The sequence below is a fragment of the Felis catus genome, chromosome D2, assembly GCF_018350175.1.
Source record: "Felis catus isolate Fca126 chromosome D2, F.catus_Fca126_mat1.0, whole genome shotgun sequence".
Taxonomy (NCBI): Eukaryota; Metazoa; Chordata; class Mammalia; order Carnivora; family Felidae; genus Felis; species Felis catus.
The window spans coordinates 50,367,388-50,383,410 of NC_058378.1; the positions used below are offsets into that span (position 1 = coordinate 50,367,388).

The 16,023-nt window shown below is 41.7% G+C and overlaps 1 protein-coding gene across 4 annotated transcripts in view; it reads right to left on the bottom strand.

Annotated features, from left to right (window-relative positions):
- The window catches only part of PANK1 (pantothenate kinase 1), a 101,751-nt gene that overhangs the window by 61,149 nt on the left and 24,579 nt on the right, over positions 1-16,023 (bottom strand). For 2 of the 4 annotated variants that reach the window (XM_023240709.2, XM_019813531.3), the window contains exon 3: positions 1,252-1,395. The exons of the other annotated variants lie outside the window; for them this stretch is intronic. The gene's annotated coding sequence lies outside the window, so the exon portion shown is untranslated. The remainder of the gene's footprint in view (positions 1-1,251; positions 1,396-16,023) is intronic. 4 annotated transcript variants of the gene reach the window in all.

Sequence of the window (16,023 nt, forward strand, 5' to 3'; positions counted from 1 at the left end):
AGTATTTGGAGGATACCGGTGACTAGGATGTATGCACCTTCCTTAGAGAAGGATAGCAGTGTCAGGGAGAGTTTTATATTAGGGTCCCAGTGTTCAGGACACTCAAATTTGTTATATAGGCTCCCTTGTTTTCCAGAGGAAGTCCCTGCTGAATAGTGAAGGTTCTTCAGCCGCAAATAATAAAAGTCACTTTAACTCCCTTCAGCATAAAGTGAATTCACACAGAGAGCTAAGAGGATAAAAATCCCTTGAAAGGCTGAAAGAGCAGGATCCAGGCTGGGCTCCCAGTAATGACGCTCAGGATTCCACCACAGAATACGCTTACTCAGGGAACAGTGATTCGGGAGCTGCCGCTTCTGATACAACAGTAAACCAAGAAATCAGGGAGTCATTGCTACTATTGCCAGTTCCAGGACTGGCTGGCTCAGGCTAAATCTACACCGCAAAATGCATGCCCGTATTCTGTCTCTCCAAAGCCATGACATCCAAGATAATACGCTCAGATCTCTGCTGCCCCAGAACTGCCTAGCTGATAAAACAGCAGAAATGCAGCTTCCTTTTCAAGCTGGCCTTCTGGATGTTGCCCAAGTGCATCTGCTTGGCCAGAGCTAGACTATGTATGGGATCCAAGCTCTAAGGGACTCTGGGAAATGAAGTCTTCAATTTTCTCACTTCTAGCATGTAATAGGGCACATATTACAAGGGGTTGAAATGGAGTTGAGTGAGACCATCTATTTACCTGTCACAAACCTCAATAGAGAATTTTGATAATTAGGTAGCACAGTGTTCGAAGAAAGCCAGTGTGACTCTTGACCTCAGGGCCATGAGTTCAAGCCCCACGCTGGGCACAGAACCTACTTAAAAAACAAAAAAAGAAAACCACAGATCCCAAATAAAGTCACTTATGCTATAGGCTTGACACCTAACCTAACTACAGTTTCAACCTCTCTCAGAAATGTAGTCTTAACCAGTCAGTCAGGAATTTTCTGGTAAGCACCAATAAAGTAATTTGTCACAGGGACCTTCTCCATTCCCCACAGAAAGCTGAGGTAATTCACCTGATAAGACCCACCATCCCTCTCGCTAAGGGAAGGTGACCTTTTCTTTTTGTGAACAGCTTCTTGCCCCACCCTTTTTCCTGTAAAAACCCTCCATTTTGTATACTCCGCAGAGCTCCGTTTCTACTTGCTAGATGGCATACTGCCCAAGTCATGAATTGCTTAATAAAGCCAACTGGATCTTCAAATTTACCTGGTTGAATTTTGTTTTCTAACAACGGTTTGCCCAGAATTTTTCTGCATCCCGGGAACGCCCTCAGGCCCAGGCAAATTAGGACAGTTGGTCACTCTGTGAGGTAGCCAGGCTTGAAGCTCCCTGTAAATTCCTTTAGAGGGTCTGAAATGGAAAGCAGGAGTAAGCAAGTAATAACAGAATGATGACTGTGTTACAGTGTTGACTTCTAGCTCTAAAGTCACTCAGACATGAGTTTGAATCCCAACTCCTCCTCTTAGTAGCTGTAATACCTTGGCTAATTCACCTCTCAGCCAATTTCTTCTTCTATCCAGCACTTTCCAGTAGAATTCTGTGATGAGGTAAAATGCACTAGATCTACATGGTGGTAGTCACTATTCAGATGTGGTTTTTGAGTAGTCAGTATATGGCTAGTGTGACTAAGGAACTGGATTTTAAATTTAAGTTAATTTGCATTTTTATGTAATTATTTTTGAAACCACTTTATTGAGGTATGATTGACATATAAAAAAGCTACACATATTTAATGTCTACATCTTGATGAGTTTGGACATAAGTGTAGACCCATGAAACCATTACTACAATCTATGCTATAAACTTATCCATCACCTGTAAAAGCTTCCTTCTGCCCTCTTTATTATTATGATGATGATTATCATTTATCATGTGGTAAGAACACTTAACATAAGAACCACCTTCTTGGCAAATTTATAAGTATGGATACGGTATTTATGCTGCACCATCTATGCCATACGTCTCTAAGACTTATCTTGCTTAACTGTAACTTCGTACCCTTTGACTAACACTTTCCTATTTCCCTGTCCTCCTGGCCCTGGCAATTGCCATTCTATTCTCTGTTTATGTGAGCTTCAATTTTAGATTCCTCATAGAAGTGGCATCATGTAGTATTTGTCCTGTGTCTGGTTTATTTCACTTTGCATAATGTCTTCTAGGTTCATTTGCTGTTGCAAATGCCAGGGTTTCCTCTTATATAAAGCTCAATAATATCCCATTGTATCTGTGTGCAACATTTTTTAATCCATTTGTCTGTTGACGGACATTTAGTTTGTTTCAATGTCTTGGCAGCTGTGAAGAGCACTGTGGTGGACACAGGGGTGCAGAGAGCTCTTTAAGATCCTGATTTTGATTCCTCTGGGTACGTACCCAGAAGTGGGATTGCTGGATTATATGGTAGTTCTGTTTTTAATTTTTTGAAGAACTTCCACATTGTTTTCCATAGTAGTTATACTGCATTAATTGAAATAGCAACATGTGGGTGGCTACTGGCTACGGTATTGGACAGCACTGTATATAATGTATACAATGGAGATAATAGACGTGCCTACCTTTATTTATTCAACAAATACCTACTGAGTATCTTCTGTGTACATCTGCAGGTATTGTGCTAGGGAAAATGTCATGAAGCTCACAGCCCAGTGATGCAGTTCAGACTCTTAACAAATGGACTAATAAAATAACCACAGTTTCTGGTTGGTAGTGTAAAGGAAGTAAACAGGATAGAGTTCCTCAGAATAATAGGGGGGTATATTCTTTAGATAGGGCACCAGGGGAAGCCTCTTGGAAGAGATGATGAATGACTCAAACTTTGCCATCATCATCAAGCTCAGGGTGGCCATGTGACATAACTCTGGCCAGTGAGACAGACGTGGAAACTGGCCAAGTGATGTTTCAAGAAAGCTTTAGTTTTTCTCATAGAAAAGGAAATGGTGAACCAATGTAAGGACACTCCCAAAGGTCAGAGATGGGACCATTTGAGCATCAATATGGAGAGTTGCAATGTATGTCAAAATATGTCAAATATGTTTAAATCTATAAGTTCATAAAGACAACTTTTTTATTTTTTATTTTATTTTCTTGAGAGACTCCTTAAAAAGTTTTTTTAAATGTTTATTTATTTTTGAGATATATGTAGAGAGAGAGCAAGCAGGGGAGGGGCAGGGAGAGAGGGAGACACCGAATCTGAAGCAGGCTCCAGGCTCTGAGCTGTCAGCACAGAGCCTGATGCGGGGCTGGAACCCATGAACCACGAGATCATGGCTTGAACCAAAGTCAGACACTCAACTGACTGAGCCACCCAAGCGCCTCCATAAAGACAATTTTTTAAAAAAGGATCCCTGAGTGGTCATCACTGGAGGGTGCTAATGAGTCAACTCATTATTTTGAAAACTAGCAAACTAGAGAAAAGAATCAAGTATTTTACCTTTCCTTTATTGTCTGTATCCATTGGGTAACCTAATAATAGGGGGAGCAAGTTTCTCTTTATAAAAGTATTCCAACTAATAAATGAAGAAAGAATGATTGAATTAATGTACCAACATTTTATAACCTAATGAATTCATGGATCTAGACATTAATCATCAAAACCTGCTAATATTACAAAAAGAGAGACAATCAGATATTAGGTGACTCCAGACAGCAGAACACATCACCTCCTACAAAGCAGTCTTGCCAAACAAACAAGCAAGCAAACACACAAACAAATGAACAAAAGCTACAGTAACAAAAAACCAAGCCTGAGTCTAACGAAACCTGTAGATCCAACTGTGAGTTTATAAGACACGGAAGACAGAGGATACCATCAGGATGAAATCAGGAAAATCTAGATTGTGGGAAACTCTGGGGACAAATGACTTGATTTCTCAAAAATAAATTGAGAGGAAAAAAAAAGATAAAAGGGGATCCTATAGATTAAAAGACATCAAGAACACATCATGGCAAGTATTGGTCTTATTTGGATACTTTTAAGTACAAAAAATACGACTCTTCTGGGACAATTGGAAATTTGAAATCCAGATATTTGATGACATCCAAGAATTGTTCATTTTTTGTGTGGTAATGGTATCGTGGTTATAGTTAAAAAAGGAAGAGCTTTGTCTTTTAGAGATATATAGCGAAACATTTTGGGAAAAAATAATACAACGTCTGCGACTTGCTTCAAAATAGTAAGTGGAAAGGGAGAAGTGTGTGGGGAGGCGAAACAAGATTGGCTACGAGTTCATAATTATTGTGGCTGCATGATGGATCCATGAGGGGGCTGTTATATTATTCTATTTTTTTATGTTTGAAATTCTGTGTAATGAAAAGTTAGAGAAGAAGTAGGCTTTGCCCCCTAGCTCTCCTTCTTCTGCCTGGGATACGGAGTGAAGGCCTTAAAGTGTAGGAGCCATCTTCTGACCATGAGGCAGCAAGGATGAGGCCAGACACGGGAGGTCAGCATATGAAGGATGGTAGAGATGAAATCTAGGGAGAGGCCAAGTTCCTCTCATCTCATGGAGCTGCTGTGCCAGCCGTAGAATACTGACTTCTGGAAATTTTGTTATAAGAGAAAAGCTTCCATGTGTATTAGCCTTTCTTAGATGAGGTTCTTTTTATTTGCTGGCAAGAAAGACCATTCATAACCGATAAAGATCCAGAATATGAGAAGGTGTGATCTAGGTGACGAGTAAGACAGAGGGCACCACAGTCAAAAGGCCATGGGATAGGAATGTTTGGAACTTCCAGAAGGCCAGTGTGGCTGGAGCATCACAAGGGAGAAGAGTGGGTTCAGATGAGGTTGAAGGTGTAGGCAGGGTTTGGGGGCCAGAGGCCTGGCAGTCCATAGCAAACAGTCTGGATTGTTCTAAGCATAATGGGAAACTACTGACAGTTTTGAAGTGGACAAGTGACAATAACTGATTTATTTATGTTGAGAAAGAGAACTCTGGATGTTACGTAGGGAATGGGGAGGAGCAGGGGCAAGAGGAAAAGCAGGGAGAGATCCAACAGGAGGGAGCCGTTCAGATGAGAGTGATGGGAGTATGGCTTCAGAGATGGACAGAAGGGGACAGTTCTGAGACCTATTTTGGAAGTAAAATTAACAGAAATTATTAGACTAATGTAGGGAGTTAGGAAAAGGAACAGGTCTAGGATACTTCTGGTTTCTTGATTTAAGCAAGAGAGTGGAATTGGAAGAGGTAAGCTTCAAAGTAGTTACATGAACTAGGCAGGCAGATACGTGAGTCTGGAGGTGGATGAGAGAGGCCTGAACTATAGATACACATTTGAAAGCATCAGCATAATATTGTATTTCAAGTTCGTGGTGGATGAGGTCATCTAGGGAAACATGTAGGAATAGAAGAAAAGAGGAGCCAGGATCAAATCTTGAGAAGTATCAGCATTGACACATGGTGTTGAGAAAGGAAAGAAGACCGAGGATGGAGACCCCCACAAAAGAAGGGGAAAGCCAGGAGATTACGGTTTCACTGGAAGTAGGAGAGGAGAATATTTCAGAAAGTCCAAGCTAGCCTGACGCTGCTGAGAAGTGGAAAGAACAATGAAGTAGACATTGCTGTTAACAATAAAAAACCATTGGCGACCCTGACAAAAACAATCTCAGAGGAGTGGTGAAGCTGGAATCCAAATCCGAGTGAGCTAGTGAGTGCAGAGGTGATGGAGTAGAGATGGGGTCTGTAGAAACTTCGAGAGTCTGCCAGAAAGGGAGCAGAGAAACAGGGCAGTGCCTGGAGGGAGTGCAGGGCTCAAAGGAAGGTTTCCAAAGATGGGAGATAGTGGAGCCTATTTGAGTGCTGACAGAATGATCAGTGGAGAGGGGAAAGATGAAGGGATCTAGAACACAAATGGATGGACAGGCCTGCAATGGGAGGAGGGGCCCTTCCTCCACTGTTGAAAGAGGAAAGGAGAAGTAAATGCAGATGCAGGGAGCAGTTTAGGTTTGATGACCGAAAGAGGAGGTAGCTTCCTTCTCTTTGATCCGTGAAACCTGCGGTGAGGTCATCAGCATAGAGTGATGAGAACAAGGGTCTGAGGGAAGCTTGAGAGAGGAAGGATGTGAATGTAAAATAGTGCAACATCCAATTTACATCTGAAACTGCCAGGCAGTGTTGAGCAACCACCTGAGGATGGTGATAAGGAATTTGAAGTCATTTTTGATGCTCAGTAAACAGTAGCTGTCATTATTATGGAATGCCAGGGAGGTAAGGCTCATTTAACCCTGAAAGCACACTTACTAAGTTAGGTGTTACTGTCCTCATTTCAAAGAGGAGAAAATCCAGGGCCTCCGCATTCATTAAGCTGCTCAGAATTATACGACCAGAATTATATCGCCAGTTTAGGTGATGGAGCTGGGGTTTGACCCCAGGTTGGGTTACGGTGAAAGCCAGAGTTTTTCCTCCTCTATCAGGCGGAGGTAGCCCTGTAGCATAGGCAGCCGAGTGGCTGGAGCGCCCTCCAGCAGTCCGAGGAGCGCCAGCTTTCACGGATCACCCCTGGTCCTCTGGGGGTAAAGCAGAGGAAGAAAACTGCCAGGATAACCCTTCAGCAGCCACTGCTGCTGCTGCTCTGAGAGGTCACACGTGTGACTCTGGATCAAATCCTTGCCAATGGTGAGCAGCTGCTTTTACATGGGAGCCAAGTCAGCGGCTAGGTAGAGGAGGAAGAGCACTGATTTTCAGCCAGCGTTTCTCATTCAAATGATCTTTTTCAAATTTCAGGGTGGATTAAAAAAAAGGTTTTGTTTGTTTAGCAGCAGTAAACAGCATGTGTTATGCTCTTAATTTTGTGGATCTGGAGTTTGGACAGCACTCAGGGGAAACAGCTCGTCTATTCATGATGATGCCTAAGTGGCTGGGATGGCTCAAATGACCATAGATGGCCGGGCTGGTTTCACTGCAGCCATACATCTGAGGCCTGACTTCGGGTTACAGTTTGTTTCTTCCGTTATTCCTCCACACATGTCTCCTGGAGCTAAAATGTCCAAGGTAGCTCCTTCATTTCCATGTCTGGCACCTAGGTTGGGACGGCTGGAGCAGCTTGGGCTGATCGTCACTCTCCACAGGATACCTCTTCTGGGCTAGCTTGGGCTTCCTCACAAGAGTCACAGAGCAGTCAGACTTACATGGTGGCTGGCTTCAAAAATGTATATTCGTACGGCTCAGTGTTAACCTACTTCATGGCATAAAGGAGTGTCGTTGAGAGGACTGGTGCTGTAATTTGGCCACTAAGTCATTAATACTTGGACATTTTGAGAAGCAACATCGAAGTGTTTTCCGTTCTTTCATCCTAAAATGAGATCAAGGGCTATATTGTGAAGTTAGGCCAGCTGCCAGCCGAGGCAGATTCATACCAGTTTGCCCCTTCTTGCACTTCTCCTGCAGCCATCTTCAGCCTTCAGAGTACGTGACCCCATCTGCCTGATCCTGTATCAGCTGGGATGGCCCGAGGCCTTGACACTTTCACCTCTTCAGCACAAGCTATGTCATGGTAAGTAAAGTTGTTATTGGACATATGAAGATCCAAAAAATGTCATCTTGTAATGTATCTTTAAATTCTACTCATAGGGATTTATCTTAAGCCAAATTCAAAATAAGGAAAATAAGCTATACATACAATTGTGTACTACAGTGCCATCTATATCAGAGAGAGTGATGGAGAGAGGGAGGGAAGGATAGACAGATTACAAGTAACCTATGCATATGGCAATAAAGAATGGCTTATTGCTTCAAGAGGTAGTTCAGTGTAGTGATCAGGAGCATGGAATCACACTGCCTAAGTTCAAATCTTGACCCTGTCGCTTACTAGCTTTGTAATGATTTGGGGCAACTTATTTAACTTCTTCAGTCTTCTCATCTTTAAAATGGTAATAATAATAATAATACCTACCTTGTAAGGTTGTTTAGAGGATTAAATAGATAATATGTGGAAAGTGATTTGAATAGTGCCTGGAAATAGTGAATTAGCACAGTAGGTATAATTTTTATTTTTATTATTTTTGTAACGTTTATGTATTTTTGAGGCAGAGAGAGAGAGAGAGAGAGAGAGAGAGAGAGAGAGAGGAGCAGGGGAGGGGCAGAGAGAGAAGAAAGGGAGACACAGAATCCAAAGCAGGCTCCAGGCTCCCAGCTGTCAGCACACAGCCCGACACGGGGCTCGAACTCACAAACCGGGAGATCATGACCTGAGCCGAAGTCAGATGCTTAACCGACTGAGCCACCCAGGCGCCCCAGTAGTTATAAATCTTAAATTGCTGAAATGACATTTCCTGGGACGTACTATGTGCCAGATGCTGAAGTGCTGGAAGCTGAAGACAGCATAATTCCTACTCTGGGCATGCATGGGAAGTACAATACAAAATGGAGATATGTACGAAGGTATCTAGGAGTATGGAGGTGGGAGTACCTCCCTCCTGGGGAGGATAGGAGATGCTCCTCCATGGAGGCAATGTTTATGCCAAACCTTAGAGGAGAAGTAGGAGTTTGCCGAGTGGACAGGAGGGGGCAGTGTGGGTGAGTTATTCTGGGCAGAGTAAACCCCACACGCTATGCTGTGTGCATTTCAGTGAACACAGGGGATATGGAGTGGGGTAGGGGACAGGGGGGTAATAAGGCTGAAAATGCAGGCAAGAGTCCAGCCTCAAGCGGTCTGTGAGCCATTGGAGTGGTTTGGCCTCTCATGCATAGTTGGTTGGGAATCACTGAAGACACCAGTTTCAGGCCTGTCTGCTGTGTGGAGGATGGATTGCTAGACCACAAAAAGCAAGGGCACCAGTTAGAAAACATTTGCAGTAATTTAGGCAAGAGAGTACGTTGTTCTGAACTAGGGAAGTGACAAGAGCAACATAGGTATAGCTCAGCTTTCTGGCGTGGGTGTCTGAGTGGAGGGAGGAATGTGGTCGGTTAGGTGGAATGTCATCTATTTCTCAAAATGATCACAGTGAAAACTATGTAGCAATATGGAAAAATGTTAACTGATGAAAGCAACCTACTAATCGAGTCTGTACCATTTATGACTGTAAATCAAGCAAACATACTCAAAGATGAGGTGAAGAAGGGATATGAAATAATCAAATAGTTTGCTTTCTTAGGCTATTAGGATTGTGGATGCGATCTTCCTTTGTTATTAATTTATAGAAATGCTCTTGTAACTTTGAAGAAAAAATAGTATACAAAAACTATAATGAAATATTGTGCTTGGAATTTTGCCTTTGTTTTAGATTTCCTTTAATTCCTGAATTAGTTTTTTGGTAAGAGCTTAGTGGAGACATAATTCATATACCATACAATATATCCATTCGAAGGGTACAATTCAATGGTTTTTTAGTATATTCACAGAATTGTGCAGTCATCACCAAAATCAATTTTAGAACATTTTTACCACCCCAAAAGGAAACCTCATACCTATTTGCAGTCACTCCCCATTTCCCCTTAACCCCCAGCCCTAGAGAAACACTGACCTACTTTCCATCTCTATAGATTTGCCTATGCTGGACATTTCATATAAATGAAATCATATAATATGTGGTCTTTTGTGACTGGTTTCTTTTCGTCCATAATTTTCTTTTCATGGCTGAATAATATTCCACTGCAAGGATATACCATATTTTACTTACCCATTTGATAGTTGACAGACATTTGGGTTGTTTCCACTTTGGGGCTATTATGAATAATGCTACTATGAATATTTATGTACAAGTTTTTGTGTGGATTATGTTTTCATTTCTCTTGAGTATGTACTGACTCAAAACATAAAAATGTAAATGGGCACCAGGGATAATTTGGGGGTCAATGGATATATTCTGTATTATGATTGTGGCAGTGGTTACATATCTATATATATTGGCCAAAACTCATTGAATTGTACACTTACTTATCTTAATGAAATTAATTGTATTTAATTTATATCTCAGTAAAGCTGACCCGCAAAATAAAGGATAGAATGGTGGGAAGATAGATTTGGAGCATATTAATATGTATAATGTTTTACATTATATGATGCTTTTCTGTATACCAGTATTTCACATTGTCTCATTAAAACCAATCAACCAACCAAACAAAAACTATGATCATTCCAATAGGCCAATGAGATAAGGAAGAAGGTATGTGTCCATCTGAGAGATGAGAAAAATAGAACCGCAGAAGTCAGTTAAGTGGTTTGCCCAATATCACAGAGCTGTGAATTAGCAGTGGCAGACTGTGTTCCACCTTTCATTTCTGCAGTTTTCAAACAATCAAATTTGCTTACAAAAATTGAAGGAGAAGGAAGCTACATCTGAACAGATTTCATATTTGGACATAAGAATAAAGTTCCCTCACATGCTGGCTCTTCCATGACCTAGAATAAAAATAAAAAAGTGGTGACTTTAATCACAACAAGTAGAACAGCATCTCTGAGAAGCAAGAACATTTAAAAATGTCCCACCTTTGACTGCAATGCTCTTTTAAGTTGCTCTAACCCTTGAGCTTTGATTTTACTGAGAATAGAGTGTTCTACATCTCTTCCTTAGAGTTTCTGCATGTCCTACACTTTTGTGTGCTCAGATCCTTTGCCTGTGGCCTGCCTACCCGGCTCAGTAAGGCAGGTGGACTGGCTCCTGTAAGGCTGTCTTTCTCAGGCCCCTGAGTCACTTGGATTCCAGCTGGCATTAGCCATTGGGCGGCACTAGTGACGGAATGGTAGAATCTTACTCTCCTTCCCTTGGGTGGCATCTCCAAAACTGCTGCCCTTCTTCCAAAGTCTCCACCTTTGGGGGATGTGCTTGCCTTGACAGCCTCTTCTGCTGGGTGATCATAACTCCTGGGCTCCAATTAAACCACCTTTTCCCTGTTTTTCAGTCTAAGGGTGGTGGTGGCTTTGTGCTGTTGCTAATGTCTGTGTTGCTTCACTGTCCTCAGATTAGCTTCTCTGCCTCTTCCTCTTTCTCTCACCGTAGAGTCTCTCTTCTAAACACCCATGGTGGTTTCTCTTTGCTTGGTTGAACCTTGGATGAGAGACTGTCTCTGATCTTGACTCAGGATTGGACCTAGGCTTTACCCACTTTAAGGCTTTACCTACTTCATTTGGTATCCTTTTCTAGCCCACCCCTTGGGCACATTCAGTTATGACATCCATTATTCCATTATGGGCAGGTATATTTGTATTCTGAAGGCAACCTTTAGAAAATTAAAATTTATTTACCAAATTGGCTGGTCAGAAATCATCCAATGGAAATAATGTATTTAATGGATCTTGAATCTCTGAATAAACATTTAGCTGCCCATTGTTGTGTAACATTTAGCATGTTAAATTAGTACGGTGGAGATTTTCTTAGTCAGCATAATTAACACTAGTTTCTGTGTAATAAATAATTCCAAATCTCAGTGGCCTAATACAATAAATATTTATTCGTTGTTCACAAAGAGTTCAATGTGGTCAGCTGGGGGTTTCTGCTCTGTGCAGTCTTTCAGAACCTAGTATTGCCCTAGATGTTGACATCAGTCTCACTGAGGGGAGACAAAAGAGAGCACAGAGGATTGTGGGCTATGGACTAGGCCTAGGAGTATCAGATAGCTTTTTCCCCATCTCATTGGTCAGAACTCAAGCCAAGTGGCCCCCCTCTAATGGCAGGAGAAGCTGAGAAATGTAATTTAACTTAGTACCTAGGAGGAAAAAAAAATAAGCTTGGAAAACACATGGTCAGTCTGCTACAATTCGCTCTCTGGCCAATGAATTTCCCTTTTACTCTTCCTCCCATATGTAGAGTAGATCCCTCTCCACCCTACCCCTGAGAATGTTATCTAAAGTCACTGAATCCAGCTAAAAGCCCTGGGAGATGATCAGGCATCTCCATCTGGTACACATGTGGTTCTTTTTGGTTGTGTAAAAGCTAAAAAAAAAAAAAAAAAAAAAAAAAAAAAAGAGAGCTATCTGTCCTCTCTCTTTTCTCATTCCCAAATATACAGTAGCAAGCAGAGACAAATAACCTCAGTGTCCTATTTGGAAAGGGAAGAAATGAAAGACATAAAGTCAACACTGGTCCAAAGCTATAGAGCAGGCATTCCTTTCTCTGACCAGGAACTGTTCTGAAATGTCTTTGTACTCTGTTTCTATGATAGGAATTATTTCATCCATACTAGATGTTTGCCCTGCCATACAGATGGGGCCTTCAAATAAAATTTGTCTCTGCCAATATTTTTATTTTGGGAAAGATCACTTTTTTTAAAACATTTTTTTGAAATGCTTGTTTATTTTTGAGAGAGACAGAGCATGAACAGGGTGGGGCAGAGAGAGAGGGAGACACAAAATCTGAAGCAGGCTCCAGGCTCTGAGCTGTCAGCATGGAGCCCGACCTGGGGTGTGAACTCACGAACCAGGAGATCATGATCAGAGCTAAAGTCGAATGCTTAACCAACTGAGCCACCCAGGCGCCCTCCCCCCTTTTATAAGGTTACCATTTAAGCCATTTTATTTTAAATTTTTTTTTTAACGTCTATTCATTTTTGAGAGGGAGAGAGAGACATGGCGAAGGAGGGGAAGAGAGAGAGACACACACAGAATCTGAAGCAGGCTCCAGGCTCTGAGCTGTCAGCATACAGCCCGATGCAGGACTCGAACCCACGAACCCACGAACCCACGATCTGAGCCGAAGTCGGATGCTTAACCAACTGGGCCACCCAGGCGCCCAGGGAAGATTTTTCTACATAGTTAAAAGAGGGGCAAAAGTTTCTCTTGAATGGTGCCTGCGTGGCTCAGTCAGTTAAGCATCTGTTGATTTTGGCTCAGGTCATGATCTCATGGTTAGTGAGTTTGGGCCCTGTGTCAGGGTCTGTGCTGACAGTATGGAGCCTGCTTGGAATTCTCTCTCTCTCCCTCTCTCTCTGCCCCTCGCCCGCTTGTGCACCTGCGCCCATGCACGCGTGCTCTCTCTCTCTCTCTCAAAATAAATTAATTAATTAAAAAAAAAGTTTCTCTTGAGCCCACAAGGTCTTAATTACCTTCAGCTCAAAACAGTCCACATGCTAAAGTGGCACATTTTGGGGAAGACTTGTCCTGAACCACTTCATTACAATAACAATTATAACAATAACTAAAATTCACTGAGCATTTATCATGTGCCAGACACTATGCAAAGTGCTTTATATTTATTATATTCATTATAAAAACTCTATATGGTAGACTCCATAATTTCTACTTTACCAATAAGGGAATTAATGATCAGAGAAGTTAATTTGCTTAGAGTCACACAGCTAATACCCAGTGGAGCTAATATTTGAGTTTAGGTCTGTCTGACTGCAAAACTCCTGCTCTTGGTCAGTAGATTATACACTCAGATTGCAAGATGTTTCTCACCTACTTCTGGGGAGTCTTTCCAAATTTAATTCCAAAGCTGAAATCTTGGGGGTGCCTGTGGCTCAATTGGTTAAGGGTCCAACTTCTGTTCAGGTCACGATCTCACAGTTTGAGAGCTTGAGCCCCACGTCAGGCTCTGTAATGACAGTGTGGAGCCTGCTTTGGATTCTTGGCCCCTCTCCCACCGTCAAAAATAAATAAATAAACGTTAAAAAGTAAAGTTGAAATCTTGACCTCACTATTTGGCCAATACCACACTGGTAATTTCTGTAGGTAAGAATCACCAATGGGTGGTAAAATTGGTGGGACAAAGTTTGATAAGAAACAGGATATAAGTATATTTTTAAAGTATCTCAACACAAGATATTTATTAATTATAAAGAGAGTAAGGGTAACTTTATAGTGGAGAAACAAGGCACAGAGCACCTAAATCGCATAATTAAAGTTAACACATTAACATCATGCGACTCCTGAAATGATGCACCGAGAAGGGCACAGCATCACTTCTGTGGTATTCTTGCCAAGAATGTACAACCTGACTTTTGAATCATTAGGAAGGACATCAGGTAAACCCAAATTGAAGCACATTCTACAAAATAACTGCCAGTACTCTCCAAAAGTGTCAATGTAATAAAAGACAAACACTGAGGAACTACTTTAGGTTGAAGGAGACTGAGAAAATATGAGAACTAAATGCAATGTGTGATTCTGGATTGGATCCAGGACCATAAAAAACCATTAGTGTGACAATTAGTAAAATCTGAATAAGCTCTGTATATTAGTGATATGATATCAAAGTTAATTCCCTGATTTTCATAATTGTACTCTCTTTATATAAGTTGTGAAGTTGGGTGAAGGATATATGAGGAATGATTTTTATTTTTGGTGATGTGTTGTTGGTTGGGTTTGTTTTTTGGGGGGGCACTTTTTTTGTGAGTCTGAAATTATTTTAAAATACAAAGTTAAAAGAAAAGGCTTATCTCCCCAGTTTACTTGTTAAAAGTTGTTTACCTATCAAAATCATGTCTGAGCTAAAAGTGAATGGATTATAAGTACGTCTCCACCAGCTTTCTCATCTGTTCCGCATTCTGTGTTCTGTCTCTAATAGGCTGTCACGTTCCTTTGTCCAGATGGTGTCATGCTCAATGGTGCCAGATCTAAGAGAGAGCTATTTACACCCTAGATAGCATACATTTGTATATTCATTATGACAATTTTCTGGCAAATGAAAGAAAAATGTTTTGTGCTAACAAAATCAATGTATTACGACAGTTTACCGTCATATGGAAGTAAAGTGTCTTGGGAAGGGCATTTTTCCCCCTAATTCACATAAAAGAACATTATAAGCCAGTGGTAGCCCTGCAGGCACTCCATTCCTTCCAAAGCTACCACCAAGGGTACAACCTCTCTTCCTCTACATTAGCTCTCATCACAGGCTATCTCCTGGCAGGAGGGATAACCTTTTCCTCATCCAACCCTCAGCAACAGAATGGAAACCTTCGGTCAGATTTTGAAATGTCCTGAGGCATGATGTCCCCAGGTTGGCTGTGGGACCAGCCAATATGTAAAGAGGAATTGCAACAGGAGCAATTGTTAGACCTCAGAGTTGTGAGATGGATAGGTGATTCTCAAAGTTTTCCCCAAGGGTTGGTGAACAGCAGGGAGAGTTACATCAGGTAGGATGCTATGGGCTGCCAGTTACAGAAAAATTGAGTTCAAACTAGCTTAAACAATGATGTTTATTAATAGGCAAATCCAGAGTTCAGAAGGGTTCCAGGCCCAATGCCATGAGGGCTCCATTCCATTTATTTGGTATTCTCTTGATTTAGTCTTTCTTTGTGCAACAATTTTGTCTCCAGACTAGGACTCTCATGGCTAATAAGTGACTTACAGGAAACAATGGGGACCTACATTACTTTGTTCATATTCCACAGGAGAAAAAGAAAACCTTTCACCCAATTGTCCTACAGAAACCTTTCCCTTCAATCTGATGCAACTTAGGTCACCTGCTCACTCCTCTAGCAACAACACTCCTCAAGGGAAAACTGTACTGAGTATGACTGAAGTCTGAGTTCCTAAACTATTCAATGGCAAGGTAGTGGGATTACCAAGAGTGGTTTAGAGTGAGATACACTTCCAAAGCTGAGGATAAGGTCAAATTCTGTTGAATCTTCTGATGGAAGAGTAAACACCTGACCAAAACCAGGGCTTTGTCAGGAAAAGAAATGGTGACAATGGAAGCTGGGAAGTGAATTCCTGCCCATTGTGAATCTAGGGTGTTGGTCTGACATGACCCTCCACAAACAGGATGCTTTCTTGCCATTTCTACTTTTTTTTTTTTTAATGTTTATTTATTTTTGAGAGACAGAGAAAGAGCACAAGGAGGGGGGAGGGGCAGAAAGAGAGGGAGACACAGAATCTGAAGCAGGCTCCAGGCTCTGAGCTGTCAGCACAGGGCCCCATTCGGGGGCTTGAACCCACCAGCCGTGAGATCACGACCTGAGCCCAAGTCGGAAGCTTAGCCGACTGAGCCACCCAGGCTCCCTGCCATTTCTTCTTTTTTAAAATATGAGTTCTACCATTGTGGAAAATAGTATGGAGGTTTTTCAAAAAGTTAAAAATAGAATCATCAGATGATCCCACAATCCCACT